Source organism: Pongo abelii, chromosome 7 (genome assembly GCF_028885655.2).
Source record: "Pongo abelii isolate AG06213 chromosome 7, NHGRI_mPonAbe1-v2.0_pri, whole genome shotgun sequence".
NCBI lineage: Eukaryota > Metazoa > Chordata > Mammalia > Primates > Hominidae > Pongo > Pongo abelii.
The window spans coordinates 10,100,622-10,127,714 of record NC_071992.2 but is presented as its reverse complement, the minus strand read 5'-3'; the positions used below and the strand labels follow the sequence as shown (position 1 = coordinate 10,127,714).

The window sequence follows — 27,093 nt, the reverse complement described above, 5'->3', positions numbered from 1 at the left end:
AGGCGAGGATCGGAGTGTGGCTCACGTTCGGGAGGCGTTACCTGCGGAGGGTTTGAGGCAGGCCCAGGAGGGAGGCCACGGTCGGCCGAGGCGGGGCCAGGGGCGGGCCCTAGGAGCCGGAGCTTTGGGCGGGGCCGAGTCCGGGTTTGGGGCCCGGGAGGCGGGGCCGGTTACGGCAAGGGTCCCTGGGATCCTCGGGTCAGGCCTTGGGCCAAAGTAGGCACTCTCGCAGTTCTTCCGCCTTCAGGAAGGTCTTTTTGGCAGGGGCCTTACGGGTGGGCGCTTAGGTCTTGGAGGCCTTATCCTAGCCGCCTCTCCATCAGCGCCACCCGTCTGGGGCCCGACAGGAGGGAGCTTTCCCTCTGTCCCCCTGTCCCTCCAGGGGCTCAGGGGCTCAGGGGCTCGTGGAAGAAGTGGACATTGAAGTACTTATCACACAAATGAGTATAAAAGTACAATAGCGATATCTGCCACGAAGGCGAGCAGACAGAGCTAGCGGGGCTTCCAGGAGGAGTTTTGATCTTGCAGGGACAGGAAGGAGGAGTTAGCTCCTGCGGGGTGGGATTAGGGGTGGTGGTGATATAGACTTGGGGACAGAGTGGAAAACAATAAAAATATAATTATTTTAGTTCAAAGTTATTTTGTCTTGAGTTGAAAGGCAGGGCAGTTAGCAACACAGTTCAGATTTCAGTACTTCCCCTGAAATCTGAACTGTGTTCAACGTCTAAAACGTTTACCTTAGCAAATGCCTCATAAAACTCCGTTTGGAAGAGTCCCAAGAGCTAATTTTTTAAGTGTACTTGCAGAAGGTAGATGAGGAGACAGATTAAATCTTATTACCTCTTTCAGATGAGAGGCACTTGAGCCCTGCTCAGCTATGAGAATAAGAGAGGGGAATTAATTCTAATTGAATACACTTGTTCTCTCATAGCTGTTGTTCCCCACCGGAACCAAATGAGCGCAAGATCTGACAAAGAAAAAAAAGTTCATCTTTTATTCTCCCAAACACTTTCATTTAAATCAACAGGGTGGGATGTGGTTATTGCTGTGTTTTTAGACAGAATCAACGGTTTCTGGGTTTGAGATGTTGCATACCCCCTCTCAGTCCCTCTATCCTGAGATGGAGTCACCTGAGAATCCACAGCAAGTCCTAACTAGGGATGGGTCTGAGTGGCTAAGGAAGGTTGGCTTCAGAACTGGGCCAGGGGCACTGCTTTGCTTTTGCTGTTTTGATCAGCAATCTGCCTGCGGGAGACAAGGAAAACCAATGGGAACAGGTTAGTTACACTCATAAATTCTGGGCTTATTTTATTAACTCACATAATAGCTATTAATTGCCTTTCCTCCAAGGAGCAAAAGGGCATATACGGTCAATGCCATCGTAAGTAACAATGTATTATGTTATACTAAAATATTAATAATTCTAGGTTGGTTCAGTCTTTCCTGATTCCATAGATTGGAAGCAGATTGAGGATGGACGCTAGCGGACCACAGAGCTGAGCCATGCACACAGAAGAAATCTTTTTTTTTTTTTTTTTTTTTTTGAGACGGAGTTTCGCTCTCTTGTTGCCCAGGCTGGAGTGCAATGGTGAGATCTCGGTTCACTGCAACCTCCACCTCCCGGGTTCAAGCGATTCTCCTGCCTCAGCCTCCCGAGTAACTGGGATTACAGGCGTGAGCCACCATGCTGGGCCATTTTTGTATTTTTAGTAGAGACAGGGTTTTAACATGTTGGCCAGGCTGGTCTCAAATTCCTGACCTCAGCTGATCTGCCCACCTCTGTCTCCCAAAGTGCTGGGATTACAGGTGTGAGCCCCTGCACGCAGCTAGAATCTACCTTTCTTTGAATTCACTGCAGTGCAAAGACTGGGACATGTGTAACTCCAGGTGTATATGGGTTATCTAGAGATGCTAGGGGCTGATTAAGGAAGGAAAGATATGAGAAGCTGGCAGAGCATGCTTTCCCAGACTGTATGGGCCCCGGGAAAGGAGAAGTGGACAGAAAGGGAACGCTGGGTGCCCTGGAAGAGAGGATTCATCCAAGTCATCAGGGAAGTTACTAATGCAGGGGAAAAAATGCAGAGACAGGGCCAAACACGCTTCTTCCAAGTCCTTTCTGTCTGCTCAGTCACCTCTATGCTTATTTTTCTTCTTTCCTCTAAGTAGTGTCATGCATTTTCTTCCCATTCCTAGTCACTCCTAGTCAACTAACTCCTGTCTTCACCATCTTTTCATCAGAACTTGAAACCTCCTCTCCTTCATGTATTAGTGATCATGTTTCTCCATAATACTGCTAGAAACAAGAATTGAAACCTGGAAAACCTGCATTTGAGAACCAGATCTGCCTCTGCTAGCTATTTGAGAAGTTATTTTGTTCCATTCTTTTTGTTGTTGTCAAAACATGGTATCACTCTGTCGCTCAGGCTGGAGTGCAGCGGTTCAATCTTGGCTCACTGCAGCCTCAACCTCCTGGGCTCAAGCAATTCTTCCACATCAGCCTCCTGAGTAGCTGAGACTACAGGTGTGTGCCACCACAGCTGGCTAATTTTTAATGTTTATTTTTTTGTTTACTTATTTTTTTTGTAGAGATGGGGTCTTGCTATGTTGTGCAGGCTGGTCTCAAACTCATTGGCTCAAGCGATCCTCCTGCCTTGGTCTCTCAGATGAAATGGGAAAAGTTCTGTTGTCCCCCTCGAAGGGCATGCAATGTGGGTGTGATTCGCTTCTTCAGTGCCCCACCGCTCAAACCTCTAGGAGAGCATACAGACAGGCAGGGAGTCCCATGGCAGTGTCCAGGGGTGAATGTTTATAGTTGAAGCCCCAGTGGGCCTGTGTTACAGGTTGCTCTTTTAGTTTAGCCGTCTGTAGGTAGCTTGTGTTAGTCGGCTCAATTAGACCCCTGCCTTATTGCAAGGACAGAGGGCTCTCTTTGTCCCGGAGTTCTTGCCTTGGTGTACCGGAAGTGGTGTGATCTCAGCTCACTGCAAGCTCCGCCTCCCAGGTTCACGCCATTCTCCTGCCTCAGCCTCCCGAGTAGCTGGGACTACAGGCGCCTACCACCATGCCCGGCTAATTTTTTTGTATTTTTAGTAGAGATGGGGTTTCACTGTGTTAGCCAGGATGGTCTGGATCTCCTGACCTCGTGATCTGCCCGCCTCGGCCTCCCAAAGTGCTGGGATTACAGGCGTGAGAGTGCAAGGTTTTATTGAGTGAAAGTATCTTTCAGCTGATGGGGGAGCCAGAAGGGAGATGGTTTACCCCTGGAGTCGGGCGAGTGGCCTGACTCTTCTCCAACTGTCCCAGCCAAACTCTGTGTTTTTCTGCCAGTCAGTGGCCTGTGGTGTGCCGGTGCCCATTGGTGCATTCCTCTTGATGTCCAGCACCCTTGTGTTCCTCCGCTGATGTGCTCCTCTCTAAGTCCAGCTGCCTGTGTGTCTGCCTGCTAGGGTCTCAGGGTTTTTATAGGCACAGAATGGGGGTGTGGCAGCCAGGGTGGTCTTGGGAAATGCAACACTTGAGCAGAAAAAAAAAATGCCTGTCCTCACCTAGGTCTGTAGGCACAAGCCCTGGGATGGAGCCTTAGCCAGGGACCACACCCTCCTCTACCCAGTACTTCCCTTCCTCACTTCCATATCATTTAAAGGGACCACATTCTTCCCTTCTGAGCACTTCCCTTCTGTATCACAAAGTGTTGGGATTATAGGCATGAGCCACTGGTCCCAGTCAATTCCGTTCTTTTAATGCAAACTAGAAAATAGGTGTTCAGAAAGGCCTGCCCTATCCACCTCAGGGAGTTGCTATGAAGATCAAATTAGATCATGTGCAACAAAAGTTTAGAAAAGATTCCAAATGCACTGTGCAATGGGAATGTATTTTTAATCTCCACTGAGTGGACTTAAAGTACTTTTTTTTCTCTCTTTCTTTTTTTTGTTTGAGACAGAGTTTCACTCTTGTTGCCTAGGCTGGAGTGCAATGATGCCATCTTGGCTTACAGCAACCTCTGCCTCCCAGGTTCAAGTGACTCTCTGCCTCAGCCACCCGAGTAGCTGGGATTACAGGCGCTCGCCACCATGCCTGGCTAATTTCTTTCTTTCTTTTATTTTTGTCTTTTTAGTAGAGATGGGGTTTCACAGTGTTGGTCAGGCTGGTCTCGAACTCCTGACCTTAGGTGATCCACCCACCTTGGCCTCCCAGAGTGCTGGGATTAAGTCTTGAGCCACCGCACCCAACCTGTGTTTCTTTTTTAAGCAAGAAAACAAATGCCTCTCCGCAGCGCTCACTAAACAAATCCCTCTGTTTTTCCATAGAATTCTTATCCTTCTTGCCCTAGTGCAAACGATCTATTTTCTTTTGGCCCTTCCGTCCGTCTGTGAAAGGGTCAGGCTTTCCTGCTAACCCTTAATCAAATATTTTTGATGACCATTGTCAAGACAGTACTTATTATATTTTTTGAGATGGAGTTTCGCTCTTGTTGCCCAAGCTGGAGTGCAATGGCACAATCTCGGCTCATTGCAACCTCTGCCTCCAGGGTTCAAGTGATTCTCTTGCCTCAGCCTCCCAAGTAGCTGGGATTACAGGTGCACAACACCACGACCAGCTAATTTTTGTATTTTTAGTAGAGATGGGGTTTCTCCATGTTGGTCAGGCTGGTCTCGAACTCCTGACCTCAGGTGATCTACCCACCTCAGCCTCCCAAAGTTCTTGGATTACAGGGATCAGCCACCCTGACTGGCCAAGACAGTGCTTATTAATGCCTGAGATGCATTCAGGAGCACATGACCTGGCTGTGACTGTTCTAACAAAGTTCCCCAAATGGGTGGCTCAGGACAACAGAAAGTCATTCTCTCCAGTTCCAGAAGCTTAATGTCTGAATCAGGCAGGGCCATGCTCCCTCTGAAGGCTCTAGGAATGAATTCTTCCTTGCCTCTTCTGGCTTCTGGTGGTTGCTGGCAATCCTTGGCTTGTGGCCACATCATTCCATTCTCTTCCTTCATTCTCATGTGGCCTTCTCCCCTGTGTGTCTCTGTCTCTTCTTCTCTTCCCATGGGGATGCCATTATTACTCGATTTAAGGTCCACGCTATTCCAATATGACCTCTTTGTAATTAGATCTGCAGTGACCCTATTTTCTTTTCTTTTTTTTGAGATGGAGTCTTGCTCTGTTGCCCAGGCTGGAGTTCAGTGACACAATCTTAGCTCACTGGAAATCTGCCTCCTGGGTTCAAGTAATTATTCAGCCTCAGCCTCTGAAGTAGCTGGGATTACAGGTGCACACCACCTTGCCTAGCTAATTTTTGTGTTTTTAGTAGAGACAGGGTTTTGTCATGCTAGCCAGGCTGGTCTCGAACACCTGACCTCAAGTGATCATCCTGCCTCAGCCTCCCAAGGTGCTAAGATTACAAGCATGAGCCACCATGCCCTGCCCCTATTTTCTAATAAGGTCTCATTCTGGGATTCCTGGTGAATGTGAATTTTTGGAGGACAGTATTCAGTCTAGCAAAAGGCAGAACATCCTCATTTTCTTCCCTACTTCAGAAATAAGGAAGTTAACTTCGACCCCTCTGAGAGAGAGAGGCTTCCTGAGCTTCCAACAATCAATTATCCAAATATTAGTCACAGAAGAGCACTAAGGGCTGTGCACAGCACGTGGCCAGCCCATTCTCAGAGTCTGTCAACTTTGAAGTGAACGCTAATCCTGAACGAGTTTTAAAATGTATTTGGCATATCCTCGACATTGTAAAATGTTCTCACATTGTGATGGCTGGGGCTTCCCTCTCAGGTGTAATCTGTGAAGTCAGATGTGACACAGCCTGGGTGAGGTGGGCCAAGCTGGGAACTGGGTTAGGAGGGAAGCTGGGGAATGATCTCCAAGGTCTCAGATCCAAAACTGGCTTTAGCCTGATTCACCCAGAGGGATCTCATAAAAAATGCACATTCCGGGGCCCACCCCAGACCTAATGAATCAGAATTACCTGGGAAGGAGCCTGGGAGCTCTGTTTTCAGAAGCAGCCCAGCAGAATCCTACAGTCAGACAGGGCTAGGAAACCGAGCTCAGTCTAGGGCGGTAGTTCCCAAACTCGTCTGTGCTTCAAAAAATACAGATGCTGATGTCCAGGCATGGTGGCTCATGCCTTTAATCCCAGCAGTTTGGGAGGCTGAGGCGGGAGTATCACTTGAGCCCAGGAGTTTGAGACCAGCCTGGAGAACATAGGGAGATACTGTCTCTATAAAAAATTTAAAAATTAGCCAGGCGTGGTGGTGCCCACCTGTGATCCCAGCTACCGTGGAGGTTGAAGTTGGAGGGTTTCTTGAGCCCGAGAGTTGGAGGCTGTAATGAGCTATGATTGTGCCACTGCACTCCAGCCTGGGTAACAGAGCGAGGCCCTGTCTCAAAAACAAAACAAAACAAAAAACGGATGCTATGTCCCATTCCAGAAGTTGAGGTTTAATTGTTCTTGGGTGTGGCCTGGGTTTTGGAAGATTTAAAGAAAATCCCAGGTGACCCTAAAGTGTAGATGAGTTTGGAAACCACACATCTAAGGCACACTTGAACGGGGGAGCAATGAGGTGGCATGGGCTAGCCGGCCAGAACCCAGGGGTGGGGCAGTAGGAACCAGCATTGCAGAGGCCATTAAGGCTGGGAAGCGTAGTGTCTGGGGCCCATAAAAATGCTTCTACATGAATGCTTTAGACCTAAGACAATTGGCTTCTAAATGTGAAAACTGCAAGGCTGAAATGAATGCATGTTTAATGCTTTACAACATTGTCAAGTGATCAGCTGCAACTCCGTTCTGAGGGCATGATGCCTGAGATATGCCTGTAATGGGGGTTGATTTTAATGAATTTAATATGGTGTGGAGTGGGGCCTTCAAAAGTAAAGATGTCAGTTCTAAGTTGGTTGCAGGGGTCTGGGCAAAGGTCTTAAAACCCCATGGTGAGCAGATGGCCAATCCTGAGCACCCCAATTTTAAAACAGGGCTTTTTTTCCAAGAGACTTTTTGAAAATAGCTGCTATTTTGAGGGGAAGAACCCTGGCAGGAAAGAGCCAGAGTTAAGTCCAGCTGAGAGGGGGTTGGCAGGCAGGGGTATGCCTGGTCCTCACTGAAGCTTGATACTCAGCGTGAGCTTCCTAAACCAATGCAGATTTGCTGGCCCACTGAGCCTCCCAGATGAGAACCTGCATTTCAACAATGTCCTCGGTGCAGCAAAGTTTGAGATATACTGGGCTAGAACACCCAGGGGACACAAAGGTTCTCTGAAAACTAAGGAAAATAGGCAGGGTGTGGTGGCTAATGCCTGTAATCCTTGTATTTTGGGATGCCAAGGCAGTCGGATCACCTGAGGTCAGGAGTTCGAGACCAGCCTGTATCAACATGGTGAAACACCATCTCTACAAAAAATACAAGAATTAGCTGGGTGCGGCCGGGCACAGTGGCTCGTACCTGTAATCTCAGTACTTTGGGAGGCTGAGGCGGGCAGATTACGGGGTCAGGAGATCGAGACCATCCTGGCTAACACAGTGAAACGCTGTCTCTACTAAAAATACAAAAAAATTAGCCGGACGTGGTGGCAGGTGCCTGTAGTCCCAACTACTCGGGAGGCTGAGGGAGGAGAATGGCATGAACCTGGGAGGTGGAGTTTGCAGTGAGCCGAGATTGCACCACTGCACTCCAGCCTGGGCAACAGAGCCAGACTCTGTCTCAAAAAAAAAAAAATAAAAGTTATCTGGGTGAAGTGGCAGGTACCTGTAGTCCCAGCTACTTGGGGGACTGAGACAGGAGAATAGATTGACCCTGGGAGGTGGAAGTTGCAGTATCCCAAGATTGCACCACTGCACTCCAGTCTGGTGGCAGAGTGAGACTCCACCTAAAAAAAAAAAAATAAATAAATAAATAAAAAATAAAAATAAGTACTGGGCTAGAAGACCCAGGAGACCTGAAGATTCTCTCAAAACTAAGGAAAATAATCTAGGTCACTAATATATTCTCTTTCTCCTTCTCCCCATTGTTCCCCTCCACCAGCAATCTTTATAGACTCAAATCGAGTTGATGCTCTATAATCAATTCTAGTCACTTTTATTTATATTTATTTATTTTAGAGATGGGGGTCTCACTATGTTGCTCAGGCTGGTCTCAAATTCCTTGGCTCAAGTGATCCACCCACCTCGGTCTCCCAAAGTGCTGGGATTACAGGCATCAGCCACTGCACCTGGCCATCACTTTTATTTTTGATGTTCAAATTATAAGCTAATGCCTGTGAGGCCATAGATTCTTTTTATGCACTCAACACATTTTCGTGTTTACCTTACATTTTTATTATGGAAAAATTCTGTTTTTTCCACTTGTTTCTATTTGATAATGAAGGCTTCTGTGCCTATCACCAGCCTCAGCCACCATCATCTCATTACCAAGCTGGGTTATTTTGAAGCAAATATCTTCTAATATGTAGCCAGTGTTCAAATTTCCATAACCATCCTAAATGAATGTTTAGAATAGTTGTTTCATTGGAAACAAGGTGAAAACAAGTACATTTTACATTTTTAGGTCAGTCTTGAAAGTAAGTGTAAAACCATATGTGGGGTAGGAGGTGGGACAAGCCTCTCAAGGTGGGGCCTGGATACCAGACCCGATTGAGGACTAGCTAAGACAGATTCCACAGTGAATAATACCATGAGGTGGGAATATTAAGGTCCATTGTGAAGGATGGCTACCACAATTATTTGATCAACTAGTTATCAACTCTGACTGCAGCTGAAAGAGATTTGTTTTTGCTTTTTTTTTCTTCAGAGACAGGGTCTTGCTATGTTGTCCAGGTTGGACCCAAACTCCTAGGCTCAAGTGATTCTTCTGCCTCAGCCTCCTGAGTAGCTGAGACTACAGGTATGTGCCACTGTGCCCAGCAAGATTTTAAAAAATACGTATGCCCGAACACCACGCTAAACCAACTAAATCAGAATCAGATATAGTGAAGGCATTAATCATTTTGCTCCTGGGTCTTTATGTTAGTTTTGCTCCTGGGAAAATCCTGGGAATGTGGTAGAGAGAGAGAAAGAGATGGGAAAATAAGATTTTAAGAAGTGTTGCCATGCATTTTGAAAATAATTTTTCTTTGGTGTTTGTCTTGAGGGACGGCAGTAAACATTTCAGCTGTCTTTAAGTATGCTTGGATGCTGGAATGATGGTTCTTTGAATGCAGCATCAAACTGACACTGGGCCACATGGCAGCCAGTGTGAGCTTTTATGCCACATTTATAAAACATGAACGTCATGAGCCCACTCTCAGGAACCTTACAATTTGGAGGGTTAAGTCAGATCCACAAATCTCTTCTATCTCATGGTAAAGGGAACCTGGCGTGTAGCGGGAGATGGTGTGATAACCATAACATATTGCATGATCAATATTTGTATTCTTCTTAGCAATATTAAACTTTTTGACCCCCTCCATTGTGTCATCAATTTGCTTAATACAGTTTCGGCCTCAGCGTCGGTTTTTAGGACTAGCATAAGCTGTTTGAAACCCAGGCACGTACCCCACCCATCATCTTTGGCCTAGTTAACACCGCCCCTCCCTGCGTGGTGGCTTGGAGAACCTGCTTGTTCCTCATCCCACTGATGCGAAACCCAGGACACCCCACAGCTGCTGACCATGATTAAACCTAACGGAGATTTAATGTCTTTCTTCTGATTCTCAGGGACTGACATTCATTCACTTAAATACTTGCAGAGTCGGCCAGGTGTGGCGGCTCACACCTGTAATCCCAGCACTTTGGGAAGCCGAAGTAGGTGGAACACAAGGTCAAGAGTTCGAGACCAGCCTGACCAACATGGTGACACCCCCGTCTCTACTAAAAATACAAAAATTAACTGGTGTAGCTGTGCGTGCCTGTAATCTCAGCTACTCAGGAGGCTGAGGCAGGGGATTTGCTTGAACCTGGGAGGTGGAGGTTGCAGTGAGCCAAGATTATGCCATTGCACTCCAGCCTGGGCAGCAGAGCGAGACTCTGTCTCAAAAAACAAGAAACCCAAAAACTTGCAGAGTGAATTTAGGAAACCATGAAGTCCACAGTTGGATCCAATGCCTTCCTTTTTCTCCTTCTCAAATATTTTGAGCCAGATACTATCCTAGATTGTCTTGTGATATTTACAATCTAGGAGAAGGCAGGAGAGAGAACTAAGAACAGAGAACATGTTCTGAGATGTCTGCTGTGTTTGCAGGTACCTTCCCTCAATTTCCCTACTCACTGGCCATGCTGGAAAGCAGGTCTTGGTGCCATATTTGTACCATGGTACTTCCTCTCCCTATACTCAATTGGTTGGCCAGAAGCCCAATTGTCATTCTCTCTCTCTCCCTCCCTCCCTCCCTCCCTCTCCAAGATATCCAGTAACTGACTGATCAGCTGGTGGTGGGCTCTGCTGGCTGCCATGACGGGCCACCAGCAAAAAGGGAAAATTGGTTGTGAGTGAGAGAAGCAGAGATAAGAAAGTCCACAGGGCTGATAAGAAAGACCATGGGCTGCCGGACGCGGTGGTTCTCGCATGTAATCCCAGCACTTTGGGAGGCCAGGATGGTCGGATCACGAGGTCAGGAGATTGAGACCATCCTGGCTCACACGGTGAAACCCCATCTTTAGTAAAAATACAAAAATTAGCTGGGTGTGGTGGTGGGTGCCTGTAGCCCCAGCTAATTGGGAGGCTGAGGTGGGAGAATGGCGTGAACCCCGGGAGGTGGAGCTTGCAGTGAGCTGAGATCTCACCATTGCACTCCAGCCTGGGTGACAGAGCGAGACTGCATCTCAAAAAAAAAAAAAAAAAAAAAGAGACCATGGGCTTCTGAGAGCGGGAAAGAGGAATTTTGGTTTCTGCAGTTTCCATTCTCTCACGGCCTCTCGTTTGTTTCTCATGCCCGTGAGTTTGCCTGTTAGAGATAAGGTGTGCTCCTTTCCCTCCAGCTCATGCAAATGGGTTTCTGTTTCTTACAATCATTGTTCCCAGATACGGATGGTGACTGATGCTCTACTAAATGCTGGAAAAAAGCAGAGTGGAAGAACAGAAAAGTGGGCTTCTCTGAGGAGGTGACGTTAGAGCCCAGTTGGAAGGCAGGAGTAAATGTGCACCATGATTTTTAAGATTAAAACGAAGTATCTCACTGCTTGGGGACATGTAAATACAGGTGATTTAACAGTAAACTGTCCCAGTTATACTCACTGTCAGTTACCTCACCACAGGGATTATGTAGCCCTGAGTTTACTTAGTGCTTATTTATTTTAGGTTGTTCTTTATTCAAACCTCTTAAATGATACGTGTTTGGAACAAGTGACAGCATCGTTCATTGATGTTGTGGACAAACCACTATTTTATTACTCAAGACTGGGTAATTTATAAAGAAAAAGAGGTTTAATGGGCTCACAGTTCCATGTGGCTGAAGAAGTCTTGAAATCACAGTGGAAGGCAAAAGGCACGTCTTACGTGGTGACAGACAAGAGTGATGAGAGCTATTTTGGTCATTGTTCGCTAGCCATAGAATTTACTTCTATATTTTGAACTAAGATGAGAGCCAGGCACACAAGATGGTAACAAGTCTGTCTTTTGTTTTTGATGACGATGATGATGATGATGATGATGATGAAATGGCTGACATGGTTGATGGCTTGTTTTTCTCATCGTCTCAGACCTAGATTTTTGGCTGGAATATTGGCTTGGGATAGATGAAAATCATTCCTTGTATCCCCTGATCTTAAAGTCAAGACTGAACCAGCCTCCAGACTCAAGCCTTCATGGAACTTCAGATACCATGAGGAATGGGTGTCCCTGCAGTATTGTCATGGCTGTCAAAAGTGTTATTGGAGCTGGGCAAGTGGGCACTCTCCTGCCATTCCATCCTGCTTAGATCTCCCATTCAATACCAATCTTATTTCCCTTTTTTTATTGACAGAGTCTCGCTGTGTCTTCTAGGCTGGAGTGCAGTGGGGAGGCATCTCAGCTCACTACAGTCTCCAACTCCTGGGTTTAAGTGATTCTTGTGCCTCAGCCTCCCAAGTAGCTGGGATTACAGGTGCACACCATCAATCCTGGCTAATTTTTTTTTGTTTGTTTGTATTTTTAGTAGAGACAGGGTTTCGCCATGTTGGCCAGGCTGGTCTTGAACTCCTGACCTCAAGTGATCCACCTACTTCGGCCTCCCAAAGTGCTGGGATTACAGGTGTGAGTCACCGTACCTGGCCCCATTTCCTCTTATACCATACGTCGTTGCCTGCAGATGTGTTTTCTCCATTAGTTTGCAAAAGCTTCCTGAGAGTAGGTCTGTGCCTCATTTATTCTGGAGTCTCCCTGGCACAAAGCACAGGGCTTTATCTTCAGTAGGCATTCAACAAATGTTTAATTTCGTTCAACAGCTCCTCTTACCACTGTCCCTACCTTATTTGCAGGTGGCTAAGTACAATCGGATCAAGTAGGTATCATAAGATTTAGTCCAGAGTCAATTTGGGAAGAAATTACTTTAGTGATATGAAAAGAAACCATGCTATTTAGTCAGAATACTTCTGAGAGTATCCCCTGTCCAAGCATTTGCTGAATTTCTATCTACTAATTTTCAGGTGGAACAGTATGGTTGCAGAGAGTCCATTTGGACATAGATACACTTTCATGCATTCATGTCTTTAACAATAATTTGTGGCCCTACTGTGTTTGTTCACTAACTCCTTTGAACCTACCGTATAAGCTATATCTTTATTTTCCTTGTAATTTGGGAGGTCCAATGTTTCATTAAGCTCGCATGCCTGAAACTAATGAAGAAAATAGCTCGTTAACCAGCTAGTATAAAAGTAGCCACCAAATCAAGTCAATCAAGTCAATCACCTGCCTTAAATCAGCCCAGTAGTCCCATCTTGAGCGGAGAAGCCCATTCTGAATCACAGTCAAGACATTGATGGAAAAACAGCTCCCTCTGGGGATCAAAACCACGCTCGCTCCAAATCCTCCTCCCCAGAGTTCTACTCATTGCTCACCCACTGAACCCAGAACAAACCAGAAGTGCTTGAAATGAGGACGGGTAGCTCCGTGTACCAATCGGAATTTAAAACTGTATCAATTCCTGCTATAGAAATGAGGCTTCTTCCCAGGACCAGCATTCCACGAAGGCAGCCCTTTTCTAGATGGAGAAAACAGAACCTGAAGGCACCCGTTTCCCTAAACTGCTGTCGCTCATGTGTAAGTACAAATGAAAAATGCTGACGCTGCTTCTGTTGGCATTGCTTTTTAATTACGGCCATCAATAAATCATTTTACCCTTGAACAGGACTTGAGAATGACCCGAAGGCAGAGGCACGATTCCTTAGGAATTAGGCCAACAGAGAATGGCTATCTCTCTTCCCACCTCTTCTCTTACTCTGCTGTCAGAAACAAAAACGTTCTCTGTGAGTAACTGGGAGTAGATGGCCACACTTGAGTTCTATCTGGGGTTACAGTTAACACAATTTTAGCCCAGCCTGCCTTGATGGCCACTGCCACACAAGCTGCATCTGTTCTTTCTTCTGCGCCTTTTGATACTTCGTTGTTTTTCCTCTTTCTAGTGTAGTGAGCTGAATGGTAGCTTTGCACAAGAAATATCCAGATCCTGTGCCTAGAATCTGTGGAGGTGGCATTATTTGGAAAAAGGGTCTTTGCACATGTAATTAAGTTAAGGATCTTGAGATTATCCTGGAGTATTTTAGGTAGGCTGTACATCTAAAGACAAGTGTCCTTATAAGAGGACACTTTTGTCCGGGTACAGTGGCTCATGCCTGTAATCCCAGCACTTTGGGAGGCCGAGGTGAGTGGATCACCTCAGGTCAGGAGTTCGAGACCAGCCTGACCAACATGGAGAAACCCCATCTCTACTAAAAATACAAAATTAGCCGGGCATGGTGGCACATGTCTGCAATCCCAGCTACTGGGGAGGCTGAGGCAAGAGAGTTGCTTGAACCCAGGAGGATGTGGCAGTGAGCTGAGATCATGCCATTGCACTCCAGCCTGGGCAATAAGAGTGAAACTCCGTCTCAAAAAAAAAAAAAAAGGACACTCTTTTTCATGCGCGTCTGTGTGAAGAGACCACAAAACAGGCTTTGTGTGAACAATAAAGCTGTTAATTTCAACTGGGTGCAGGTTGGCTGAGTCCAAAAAGAGAGTTAGCAAAGGGAGATGGGGTGAGGCCATTTTATAGGATTTGGGTAGGTAAAGGAAGAAGGGGGTCCTCTGGCAGGCAGGAGTGGGGGTCACAAGGAGCTCAGTAGGGGAGCTTTTGAGCCAGGATGAGCAAGGAGAAGGAATTTCACAAGATAATGTCATCTGTTAAGGCAGGAACAGGCCATTTTCATTTATTTTGTGGTGGAGTGTCATCAGTTAAGGCAGGAACCGGCCATCTGGATGTATACGTGCAGGTCACAGGGGATATGATGGCTTAGCTTGGGCTCAGAGGCCTGGTGTTCCTGTCTTCTTACATTAACAAGAAAAATAAAATGAAATAGTGGTAAAGTGTTGGGATGGTGAAAATATTTTGGGGGTGATATGGAGAGATAATGGGTGATTTTTCTCAGGGCTGCTTCGAGCGGGATTAGGGGTGGCATGGGAACCTAGAGTAGGAGAGATTAAGCTGAAGGAAGATTTTGTGGTAAGGGGTGATATTGTGGGGTTGTTAGAAGAAACATTTGTCATTTAGAATTATTGGTGATGGCTTGGATACAGTTTTGTATGAATTGAAAAACTAAACAGAATAAGAGAAGGAGAAAAACAGGTATTAAAGGACTAAGAATTGGGAGGACCTAGAACATCTAATTAGAGAGTGCCTAAGGAGGTTCAGCATAGCCTTGCCAGCAAAGATTATTTATTTAAGAGTTAAGAGTGGTGGTTTAGGGATAGCACCTGGAGATATCAGCTGTGATGGCTTGGAGAAACAGTGTAAACTGCCAGTGTAAACAAGAGCAGGGCATACATGAGTAGTTGAGAACGGTGAATAGGAGTATGACTAGACAGAACATAGTAGGGATGAGTTTTTTGGGGCACAGTCCAAGTTGGTCTTGTGTCTGGAATGAGACTGGGGCCTAATAAAAAAGAAGCATCTATACAGGAGCTCAAATGGGCTGTACCTTGTAGCATTCTGAGGACAGGCCTGAATTCTGAAAAGGGAAAGTGGTAAAAGTATTGTCCAGTCCTTTTTAAGTTGGTGGCTGAGCTTGGTGAGGTGTATTTTTAAAAGACCATTAGTCTGTTCTACCTTTCCTGAAGACTGAGGACTGTAAGGGATATAAAAGTTTCACTGAATACTAAAAGCCTGAAAAAGTGCTTGACTGACTTGATTAATAAAGGCCGGTCTGCTATCAGACTTTATAGAGGTGGGAAGCCCAAACTGAGGAATTATGTCTGACAGAAGGGAAGAAATGACCGTGGTGGCCTTCTTAGACCCTGTGGGAAAGGCCTCTACCTATCCAGTGAAAGTGTCTACCTAGACAAAGAGGTATTTTACTTTCCTGACTCAGGGCACGTTGAGTAAAGCTAATTTGCCAGTCCTGGGTGGGGGCAAATCCCTGAGCTTGATGTGTAGGGAAGGGAGGGGGCCTGAATAATCCCTGAGAAGTAGCAGAATAGCAAATTTGCCAGTCCTGGGTGGGGGCAAATCCCTGAGCTTGATATGTAGGGAAGGGAGGGGGCCTGAAGAATCCCTGAGGAGTAGTAGAATAGCAGATGGAACACTGAGAAGTTATTTCCTCGAGGATAGATTTCCATAATGGAAAGGAAATGGGAGGTTCTAAGAGGCGGGTTGGTGGCTTGTACTATGGCATAGCCTGTTTTTGCTGGTGCGTGGCGATTAGGCCTGGTGGAACTGCCATCAATAAACTAAGTGTGATCAGGGTGAGAAACAGGGAAGAAGGAAATGTGGGGAAATGGGGTGAACGTCAGGTGGATCAGAGAGATGCAGTCATGAGGGTCAGGTGCGGTATCAGGAATAATGTGGGAAGCCGGATTGAAGTCCGGGCCAGGAACAATGGGAATTGTGGGAGACTCAACAAAGTGTGAGTACAGCTGAAGGGGCCAGGGAGTAGAAAGTACATGTGGCAGGTGTGAGGAAGAAAATAGATTTTGGAATTATGAGAGCTGTAGAGAGTGAGTTGAACATAGTTTGTGATTTTAAGGGCCTTTAAAAGTATTAGAGTGGCAGCAGCTGCTGCATGGAGACATAAAGGCCAACCTAAAACAGTAAGGTCAAGTTGTTTGGACAAAAAGGCTACAGAACGTGATCCTGGTCCTTGTGTAAGAATTTCAACTGCACAGAGCTGCACTTCGGCTGTGTGTAATGAAAAGGGTTGGGATGAGTCACGGAGAGCTAGTGTAGCAGGACGAGTTGCAGACAAAACTCAGACACCGGATTAAAGAAGGAAGAGTTTTTTTTTATTCAGCCAGGAGGGTCAGCAGACTCGTGTCGAGCCGAGCTCCCTGAAAAAGAAATTCCTAGCTCTTTTAAGGGCTTACAACTCTAAGGGGTCTACGTGAAAAGTCATAAAGATCAAGTAAGCGTGAGGAACGTGACTGAGGGCTACATACATCACCTAACGGAACAAAAAGTTTTTAAAGTGCTTTCTCATACAATGTCTGGAATTTATAGATAACACCAGTAGTTTTTGTCAGGGGTTAATATTATTGTTATTTTAACAACCAGGGCCAGGTTGTGGAGCCAAGGTCGTCTAGCTATTTATTTTACTTCTGTTGTTTCCAACTTTTTGCTTTCTCCCTTTTTTCCTGTCTTATAAACTAGGGAAAAGGGGAGGTTGGGGAGAAACTGGGAAGGACAACAGAAGTGGTGGTCTCATACCATATTACCCCCTTTGAGAATTTTCACTTTTTAGTGGGAGTTCTCACTCTCATCTTTACTTTTTGAGTCTCTTTGTGAGATGGAGCGATAGTGATGTATATAATACACATGTGCTGGAGTTTTCTGATGAACCAAAGTAGCAAAAATCCTTTTATCATTTGAAAAAGCAAGGGTAATACACAGGGGAGCAGCAAGCAAGTTCATATTACTAGCAATACACCTACAATGAGGGTTTTAAATCCTCCTGTAGCTGGAAACCAGTTTTCAAATAAAGACTCAGGATTAAACTCGTGCCAAACCTGTAAAAGCACACGTGCCACTTTTGTCATGTCCCTGACTATGTTTTTAACCACCTGTCCTTGATTTATTTGTAGGCAGCAATTGGTTAAGTTAAATTTTCCACAAACTCCTCCTTCAGCTACTAGCAAGTAGTCTAAGGCCAGTCTATTCTGATAGATAGCATTCCTCATTTGGGTTTCTTGTCAAGCTAAAACAGTCAAAGCTCTGCCAGTTTCATTAGTAATTATTTCTAAGATGGCCTGCCACCGTATGATCCGATTGAGCATGTAGATGGGGGTTCGGTATCCCCATGAGCCGTCTTGTGCCCATGTAGCAGGCACATAATACTGTATGATCCTTTCAGAAGGCCACTCATTATCTTTCCAGTTTCCTATAACTATGCCTTTCTTTTCTCGGGAGGCATGGACCGGGAAACCTAGGAGCTCACCCGTTTTTATGGGTAATAAGAAAAAGGACGTCTTAATAGCGCCAATAACGCAACTGCCTGCCCATTTATTGGGTAACCGAATGTAGGTTCTGTGCCTACATATCTAACATAGTCCAGCGGGAACCGTCCAGTCCTGATGAGATTCTGGATGAGCCTAAGCAGTTTTTAATTTAGAAAATTTACTAAGTGGATTCTTTTCAGTGTGGTTTAGGCCCCACTAAGTAATTGTCTTTGTTGTGCTGTTACACAACTTCTGTCCTATACAATTAAGCTTTCCTACAGGGATGATAAAGTGTTTCCCTTCTCTAGCTATACAGTATTGTCTAATAATTGAGGTTTTTGGGACCTAGAAGTTGCTAGCTCGGGCCTTCTGAACTGGAATTATATCAGGAGCTGGATCAGTAGGCACCAACTCTTGGGCTTCCCAAGGCCATCTGTCTCCGATAGTGGTTCCTCCGCATCCATAACAAGAAGTAACATTAAGGGAATGAGCTACATTTTCTGCTAATTGGAGAAACAATTTTTTTCTCTTTTTCAGAAGTTCTGCTGCTAGCAGATTCAGCTCCTCATAAAAGGTTTGAAATACTGGTTTGGGAGAGCACTTGTGGACCTCCCCTCTAATTAAAATGGCAACTTGAGGGTTTAACCCTGTCCTATTGATCCCCAGGGTTACATGTTCTCCCTTTTTCCAGTGGGGATCTAGGGGATTGATAATTATTAGTTCTAGTGGATTACAGTGACCGGCAGCACAGGAGGGGTTGGCTTCCCCCTTCTGAAGATAAACCGGGTCCTTTTTGTTTTTTTTTTTTAAGTATCCTAAATAACACATGGCCAGTACGCACAATTTTTTACAAACCCCTGACTCATGACAAACATATTTACTTTCTACTCTTTAGCTCCTTTCTCAATTAAGAGAACTACATCCTATTTCTAGCTTTTTACTATTAATGGTGGCACAAGCATCAAATCTTAACGTTATTTGCTTGGGGATTTCTTTTTCTTCTGTTCTAGTTATTATTTTACTTGTATCACCTAAGAAAAGGCCAGTTCTTATTTCAAAAACGGTGGTTGCAGGGGGCTCAGATGGGTTATAACACACATCAGGTCTGTCATTTCTCGGGCTACATACCTTGTACTGAGTGGCATTATACAAACTAGTTTCTTTTAATGTTTCCATACATTCATAATAACTATAGAACAGAAAGATTGTTTTAATTTGCTGTTTTACTTTGGTGACCTGATGAATACACTGGGAACAGTCCCCAGTTTGAGTAAGGTCAGTTGAAGCCCTTACTGTATAAGTCCAAAATTTAAGAAAAATGAATCTCATGATGAGCTTCCTCATGCTTTGGCCGTGCGTGAACCAGTCAGCTTCCAGGTGTGACTGGAGCAGGGCTTGTCGTCTTCTTCAGGGTCACTCTGCAAGGGTTGTCTGGGCTTGGTCTTGCCTCCCAGGTTTCAGGCGCTGCAGGTTTTACATGGCTGTGGTGGATCCAGGCTGGGATTCCTTCTACCTTCACAGCGGTGGGAGTGGTCAGGACGACAGTCTGGGGTCCTTTCCACCGTGGACACAAAGAGGCTACGTTCCAGTCCTTAATCCACACTCGATCACCTGGGGAGAAAGGGTGAACTGGGGAGAATAAGCTAACAGGGCATCTCTCATTTACCCAGGCTGAGATTGTTTGTGTAATTTTTCCTAAAGCCTGTAGCTGTCGCTGTAACTCAATTTCACCTAACTCTCAGGGAGTGCCTGGAAGTCCCCGCAATATAGGAGGTGCCTATGATATATTTCATAATTGGGATATCCTGTTCTTTTAGAAGGGGTACATCTAATTTTAAATAATACCATGGGGAGAGCCTGTATCCATTTTAATCCTGTTTCCTGACATACTTTCCCTAAACTATTTTTGATAGTTCGATTCATTCGCTCCACCTTTCTGGAACTCTGAGGCCAGTAGGCAGCATGCAGTTTCCATGTGATCCCTAATATCTTTGCTGCATTCTGTACTAAGTCAGCCAGAAATGCCGGCCGTTATCTGAGCCGATCGGCAAGGGCAGTCCAAATCTAGGAATAAGGTCTCGAAGAAGCACACGAGTTACTTCACGAGCTTTCTCAGTTCGTGTTGGATAAGCCTCCACCTACCCAGAGTAGGTACGCCCAAGAACTAGTAAATACTTCTTACCTCTACACTTTGGCATCTCTGTGAAGTCCACCTGGAGATCTTCAAAGGGGGCTGCTCCATAAGCTTGTATGCTGGGTGGAACGGCTGGACCTTACCTCGCATTATGCTGTCGGCAGGTAACACACAACTGCGTCACCGTTTTGGCAAGAGGTGACGAATGCGAGATGTAGAAATACCAGCCTAACAACTTTTCCAGTGATTTCTGACATAGATGGGTGGTTTCATGCACAGCCAGTACAACTGCTGCTCTTAGCAACAGTGGCACAGCTACTCTACCATCCGGTAACCGAATTCATCCTTCCTCCATCCCTTGTCCTCCCTCTGCCTGGAGAAAGTCCTTTTCTTCTTTAGAATAAGTAAGTACAAGATCAGGTGCTTGAGGGAGGAGAGGGGCTATGACTGATGCCTGGAAGGGGGCAGATGCTGCTTTTCGAGCCTCCAAGTCAGCGCGGGAATTCCCCAAACCCACCAAGGTGGAAGCTCGCTGGTGTCCTCTGCAATGCATAACTGCCACCTTGTGGGGTTTCCATACTGCTTCAAATCATTGCAAGATTTCTGGTTGATATTTTATGTCTTTTCCCCAGGAGTTCAATAGGCCTTTTCTTTATATAATGCTCCATGCGCTTGAAGGGTTAAAAGGGCATATTGAGAGTCAGTGTAAATGTTGACATTCTTAGCTTCACTGAGTTCTAAGGCCCGAATTAAAGCAATGAGTTCAGCTTTCTGAGCTGAAGTGCCCTGGGGAAATGATCTAGCTTCAACAACAGTGTCCAGAGTTACCACTGCATATCTTGCACATCTCTCTCCTTGTGGGTTGATGAAGCTGCTCCCATCCACATATAGTTCCTAGTCTACTGATGCCTAAGGCTGGTCCTGGAGGTTAGGTCTGCTAGAGTAAACTGAGTCCAACACTGCTACAGAGTCATGCTCGACAGGGCTCTCTGATATTGGGAGCAAGGTAGTGGGGTACAGGGTGTTACAGACTTGAATGGTTATACGGGGATTTTCACAGAGCAAACTTTGGTACTTAGGGAGTCCAGCATTCATTAGCCAATGATGTCCTTTAGTATTCATTAAAGTCACAACAGCATGGGGTGCCTTTATGTTCAGGTTTTTTCCAAGAGTCAGTTTATCTGCTTCTTGTACTAACAGGGCAGTTGCTGCCAAGGCCCTCAAACATGGGGGCCATCCTTTAGAAACCCCATCTAGTTGTTTAGAGAGGTAGGCCACCGGCCTCGGCCAGGGCCCCACAGTTTGGGTTAAATCTCCAACTGCCATCTTTTCTCTCTCTGACACATACAATGGAAAAGCCTTTGTTAGATCAGGTAGCCCCAGGGCTGGGGCTGACATAACTCTTTCCTTTAACTCATGAAAGGCTTGCTGTTGCTGGGATCCCCATTCAAAATGTTCCTGGACACCCCTTCCCCCCCTCCCCGCTTTGTGACCTCATGCAAAGGCTTGGCTAATACTGCAAAGTTTGGGATCTACAGTCTGCAAAACCCCACAGCCCTTAAGAATTCTCTCACCTGCCTTCTGGTCTTAGGCTCCGGTAGATTGTAAATGACCTGCTTTCTTTCTGATCCTAGGCTGCGCTCCCCCTGTCAGATAGTAAATCCTAAGTAACGTACCTGCTGACGGCAGATCTGAGCTTTTTTCTTGGACACCTTATACCCACAGTCCTCCAGGTGCCGGAGTAGAGCATCTGTTCCCTTGGCGCACCCAACTGCCGTGGGGTATCCCAGCAAAAGGTCATCAACGTACTGGAGCAACACTCAGTCTAGGTCTCTGGTGGGAAACTTCTGGAGGTCTTGAGCCAATGCCTCCGCAAAGATGGTGGGGGAGTTCTTGAACCCTTGGGGAAGCCGGGTCCAAGTGTACTGAGTAGCGACACCTGATTCCGCATCTTCCCACTGAAAGGCAAACAGCTTCTGGCCCTCAGGGGCTAATCTGATAGAAAAGAAAGCATCTTTCAGGTCCAAGCAGGTGAAGCAGCTCTCCTCAGCTGGCAGCAACCCCAGCAATGTGTACGGGTTAGGTACTGCTGGATGTAAAGTCACTGTAGCCTGATTAACCAAGCGCAAATCCTGTACCGGCCTGTAGTCCTTGGTCCTAGGCTTGAGAACAGGCAGGAGGAGAGTGTTCCATGGAGACTGACAAGGAACTCTAATTCCAAAAGTTCTTAGGTGTTTAAGATGGACCTGGATACCTTCAAGAGCTTCTCTGGGGACCGGGTCCTCTTTTTGCCTAACCGGGTGGGCCCTAGGCTTAACTTCTATAAGTACGCGGGCTTGGTTGACTGCCAACCCTGGAGGGTTGTCTTCCGCCCACACTCTTGGACACCGCTTAGCCAGAGCTGGTCTTATCTCTTGGCCCAACTCAGTTAAGAAAAGTGTCCATTCCTCCTCTCAGAGGACCGAAAAGGTCATAATGATTCCCGTTCCAGGTAACTTAAGCAGCAAAGAGCCATGCTTTGTAAAAGAGATAGTGGCTCTCAGTTTGCTAAGCAAGTCCCTTCCCAACAAGGTCAAGGGACAGTCAGGCGTGTACAAAAACTCATGAATCACTTTATGTCCTCCGACAGTACAAGTCCAGGGCCAGCAGAAAGCTTGTTTTGCTGAAACTCCCGTGGGTCCGATGATGTCAATAATCTTTTTGGATAAAGGGGGTGACCGGGGCGCTTACTACCGAATGTTTAGCACCGGTATCTAAAACAAAATCAATGTCTTTACCCCTAACTGTCATCCTGACCATAGGCTCTTTGGGGGTCCTTGAGCCCGGTCCCCCTCAGTTCAATAACCCTTCTGCCAGATTGAGCAGGGCCCCTTTCTCCTTGTCTGGAACCTCTTGCTCCGAGTCACCTTGTTTTCTTTTTAGCTGAGGGCATTTGTTCTTCCAATGTCCTATTTCTTTACAATAAGCACACTGATTACGCTGCAAGCTCTGACAGCCAGGCTGAGTTTCTTTCCTGGGGCCCCCCTTCCCTTGCCTCTTTGGTGGGACCCCTCTGATTGCTGCCGCTAACAGGTCGGTGTTTCACTGGGCCTGACGTTCATTCTCTCTGCGGTTTTCCTTATGGCTTACTGCATCCCTGGCTTACAAACACCTGGTTAGCTATTTCTAATAACTGTGAGGTGTTCATCCCTGAAACTCAGCCTGTTTGTGCAGTTTTCTTCTAATGTCTTCTGCGCTTTGTTCTCTGGCAGGCAGTAGTGGGGGTCACAAGGTGCTCAGTAGGAGAGTTTTTGAGCCAAGATGAACAAGGAGAAGGAATTTCACAAGATAATGTCATCAGTTAAGGCAGGAACCAGCCATCTGGATGTGTACATGCAGGTCATAGGGGATATGATGGCTTAGCTTGGGCTCAGAGGCCTGACACTCTTCCTCCAGAGGAGGTGATCACAGAGGCAGGGATCATGTAGCCACAAGTTGAGGAATTCTAGTAGCCTCTACAAGCTGGAAGAGGCAAGGAATGGATTCTCCCCTAGAACCTCTGAAAGAGCATGTTCCTGCTGATATTTGATTGATTTTGGACTTCTGGCCTCCAGACAATTTTTTTTTTTTTTTTTTTTTTTTACACAGAGGCTTGCTCTGTTGCCCAGTCTGGAGTGCAGTGGCACGATCTCAGTTCACTGCAACCTCCACCTCCCAGGCTCAAGCCATTCTCTTGCCTCAGCATCCCAAGAAGAAGGAATACAGGTGCCTGCCACCATGCACGGCTAATTTTTGTATTTTTAGTAGAGACGAGGTTTTGCCATATTGGCCAGGCTGGTCTCGAATTCCTGGCCTCAAGTGATCCACCCACCTCAGCCTCCCAAAGTGCTGAGATTATTTAGGTGTGAGCCACAGCACCCGGCAAAGACATTGTTAGGTGTGAGCCACGGCACCTGGCCCAGACATTGTTTGAAGCCACCCATTTCGTGGTTCTTTGCTGCAGTGGTTGTGGAATATGAATTCACTCATGCTGTTGGTTAGACTTTGCTGACCTTGTGTCTGTTATTCCCTGGCAGTTCTACAAGGCCTGGAGCTGATACGAAAAACCTCCCTTCTTTCCCAAATGGTCCCCAGATTCCCCGTTCACTGAAGGCCCTGCAGTCAGGAACAGTCACGACTTTGCATCCATTTGTTGTGGGTGTTTGTCCGACCCTTCCTCTTGTGTGATTCATGGACCCGCAGCATTGTGTCACCTGGGAGCTTTTGGAATTGAAGACTCTCAGGCCTCACCCGGAAGGACCTGCTGGGCCAGAATCTGCATTTTAACAAGATGCCCGGGTGATTTGCATACACGTTGAGATCTGAGAAGCTCTAGTAGGAGAGGCTTTAAGGTGGTAATTAGATCTTTTCTCCACCTGCAAGAATCTTAGTTTCTTCATGTTAAATCTATGAACTGTGGCAATGGCATGGAGGTTATCAAACAAAACAAAATACTTAATCAAGAATGCACCCTGGTGTGTTATGGATGTGGGTGAAATGAAATGTCTGGAATTTGCTTTAAAATATCCTAAAATAGCAAGAAGGAAAAGAAAAGTGGGAACTGGGATGAGATTGGCGAAATGTTGACAAGTGGGATGATGGGTGCATGGGGGTTCATGGTTCAATTCTCTTCCTACTTTTTGTGCATATGGGAAATTTCCATAATGAAAAGTTAGAGGTCGGGCACGGTGGCTCATGCCTGTAATCTCAGCATTTTGGGAGGCTGAGGTGGGTAGATTGCTTGAACCTAGGAGTTCAAGACCATCCTAGACAACATGGTGAAACCCCATCTCTACTAAAAATGCAAAAATTAGGCATGGTGACAACATGCCTGTAGTCATGTTGAGGCACGAGGTTGAGACATGAGAATCACTTGAACCCAGGAGGTGGAGGTTGCAGTGAGCCGAGATCGCACCATTTCACTCCAGCCTGGGTGACAGAGCGAGACTTGGTCTCAAAAAAAATTTTAATTTTCTTTTCTTTTTTGAGATGGAGTCTTGCTCTTTTGCCCAGGCTGGAGTGTAGTGGCGTGATCTTGGCTCACTACAAGCTCCACCTCCCGAGTTCACTCCATTCTTCTGCCTCAGCCTTCAGAGTAGCTGGGAATATAGACACCCAGCACCATGTCCGGCTAATTGTATTTTTAGTAGAGATGGGGTTTCACCGTGTTAGCCAGGATGGTCTCAATCTCCTGATCTCGTGATCTGCTCACCTTGGCCTCCCAAAGTGCTGGGATTACAGGCATGAGCCATCGTGCCTGGCCTTAATTTTGTTTAATTTTTTTCTTTTTTGAGACAGGATCTGTAGCCCAGGCTGGAGTGCAGTGGTGCGATCCTGGCTCACTGCAGCCTCTACCTCCTGGGTTCAAGTGATCCTCCCACCTCAGCCTCCTGAGTAGCTGAGACCACAGGTATGTATCACCACACCTGGCTAATTTTTTCCCTTTTTCTAGAGGCAAGTTCTTGCATTTTGCCCAGTCTGGTCTTGAGCTCCTGAGTTCAAGCAATCTTCCCATCGCAGCCTGGGAGTAATCCCAAACTGTTAGGATTACAGGTGTGAGTCACTCTACCCAGCCTCAACTGTTTTTCGTGACTCCACTTTTTCTCCCCTCTTGGAAATGAGTAGTCTTTGAGGGAATGTCTTTTTTGTCTCAATCTCTGGTTTCTTTGTTCAGCGTACCTGTGTTTGGGGCTTTGTTGATCTCCAGACCTTTTTCAGCAGCGTTGTCCCTGTAGAGCAAGATGGGAGCTGAGGGTTTCTCAGCATCTTTTAACTCAGTTTAAAGATGACTATCAACAACATCTAGTCAGCATCTGTTGCTCTCGGCAGCTGGGACTTCATTTCCTTTCTCTTTCTCCATCTCTTTAGCCTCTTTAAGACTCTGTCTTTGTCATGGGTACAGTATCATCTGTGTGGCCCTTAGGCACTCTTACTTACATGTGATCTGCGTATTATGTCTTTACTTCAGGGCTTCTCAACCAGGGGGTGATTTTGCCCCCCAGAGAACATGTGGCCGTGTCTGGAGACAATTTTGGTTGTTGCTGCTGGAGGAGGTGGTGCTGCTGGCAGCTAATGGGTAGAGGCCAGGGATGCTGCTAAACATCCTACAATGCCCCGGACAGCTCCCACTAAGACAAAATAATGATCCAGCCCCAAATGTCAATAGTGCTGAAAGTGAGAGACCCTGATTCCATCTTAGAGATCATCCAAGCACACTTGCCCAGATTGTTTTTGCTACTGTCCCATGAAGAAAAGGAAGACTCATGACTGATGGCAACATCGATGGGAATTTTGTTTACATCTTCTTTGTGGACTTTGGGATACGATGACTTACCATTTGTGCAAGTTGTGCATTGCATACCTCCAGGGTGCGTCAGCCACATATTTATGAAAATGCCACCCCAGGAATTGCATAGTACATAGTCTACATGGCAATAAGCAGTTGCTCTGGTTTTGGGGTTGCCCTTGGGTGCTCTGGAACTGGGAGGAACTTTATTTCTGGCCATTAGAGGCCCTGAGCATGACATTGAGTATCCTTTCAAGAAAGGAGAAATGTTGAACAGAGAGGACCTCATTTTTATAACTCTTGACCATCATCTAGTTAGAGAGTATCCACTTTTCACCCCTGGGCCATATCCATTTGACGGATGAAAAATCATCAAATTATAATATGATGGCTTATACTTTTGATAGCTTCTGCCTGGAAGATGGCGGTAAAAGCTTCTCATTTCCAATTGATTCATTGTGGTAGAAAATATACGCGGCTGCCTTAAGACTTTCTATTACACATCATTTGCTTGACGGGATTTCTTTGGTTTCTGTAGCATAACTTATTCTAACTGGTCCTCAATCACTTTGCAATAAAACCGGAGATTGTGAAGATGTTCATTGTCATTACCAGTGACGGAGCAGTAAGTACAGAGTTCTGGAGAGGGAAGGAATCGAGAGAGTTAAACTAGCAGAATGAGCCGCTCACCCTCAGAATTGCTTTTAATCTTGGTGAGAACTGAGGGGAATTTTGACAGGGTTCAGGGGGACTGCGGGGAGAGGGGCTGGGAGGTGGCTGTTTGCACGTGTGGTCAGCTAATCCAGTGAGGGGGTCCATGTACTGTTGGCAGCTCCACAGATGGAGTTGGGATTGCCCTGGACAGAGTACTGGGTCATCAGTACTCAAGATATCGAGGGCCGGGCTGGTGCAGGAGATACATTGCACTGTGTCAGCCTTTCTTCTATCGCTCCTCTCCAATGACAGTCCCCGATTTTCCACCGAGGAGTCACTAGTCCCCCATGGCATGTGTGTGACTGGCCATTCCCCACCCTGATCTGGAGCTGGGGCATGTGGTCCCAGCCTGGAAGTCAGTATCCTTCCACCACC

General features: G+C 46.2%; 1 long non-coding RNA gene across 4 annotated transcripts; it reads left to right on the top strand.

Annotated features, from left to right (window-relative positions):
* The first annotated feature begins 84 nt into the window (after nucleotides 1-84).
* On the top strand, nucleotides 85-26,808 carry LOC129060880 (uncharacterized). 4 transcript variants are annotated; one of them, XR_010140965.1, is made up of 6 exons: nucleotides 85-2,521; nucleotides 8,786-8,878; nucleotides 13,098-13,204; nucleotides 23,756-24,070; nucleotides 25,017-25,128; nucleotides 25,687-26,808. It is a non-coding gene; the product is annotated as an uncharacterized LOC129060880 (long non-coding RNA). The 4 variants fall into 4 exon arrangements; XR_010140964.1 differs by having other exon boundaries at nucleotides 85-1,277; nucleotides 25,017-26,808; XR_010140963.1 differs by having other exon boundaries at nucleotides 25,017-26,808.
* Nucleotides 26,809-27,093: the final 285 nt, after the last annotated feature.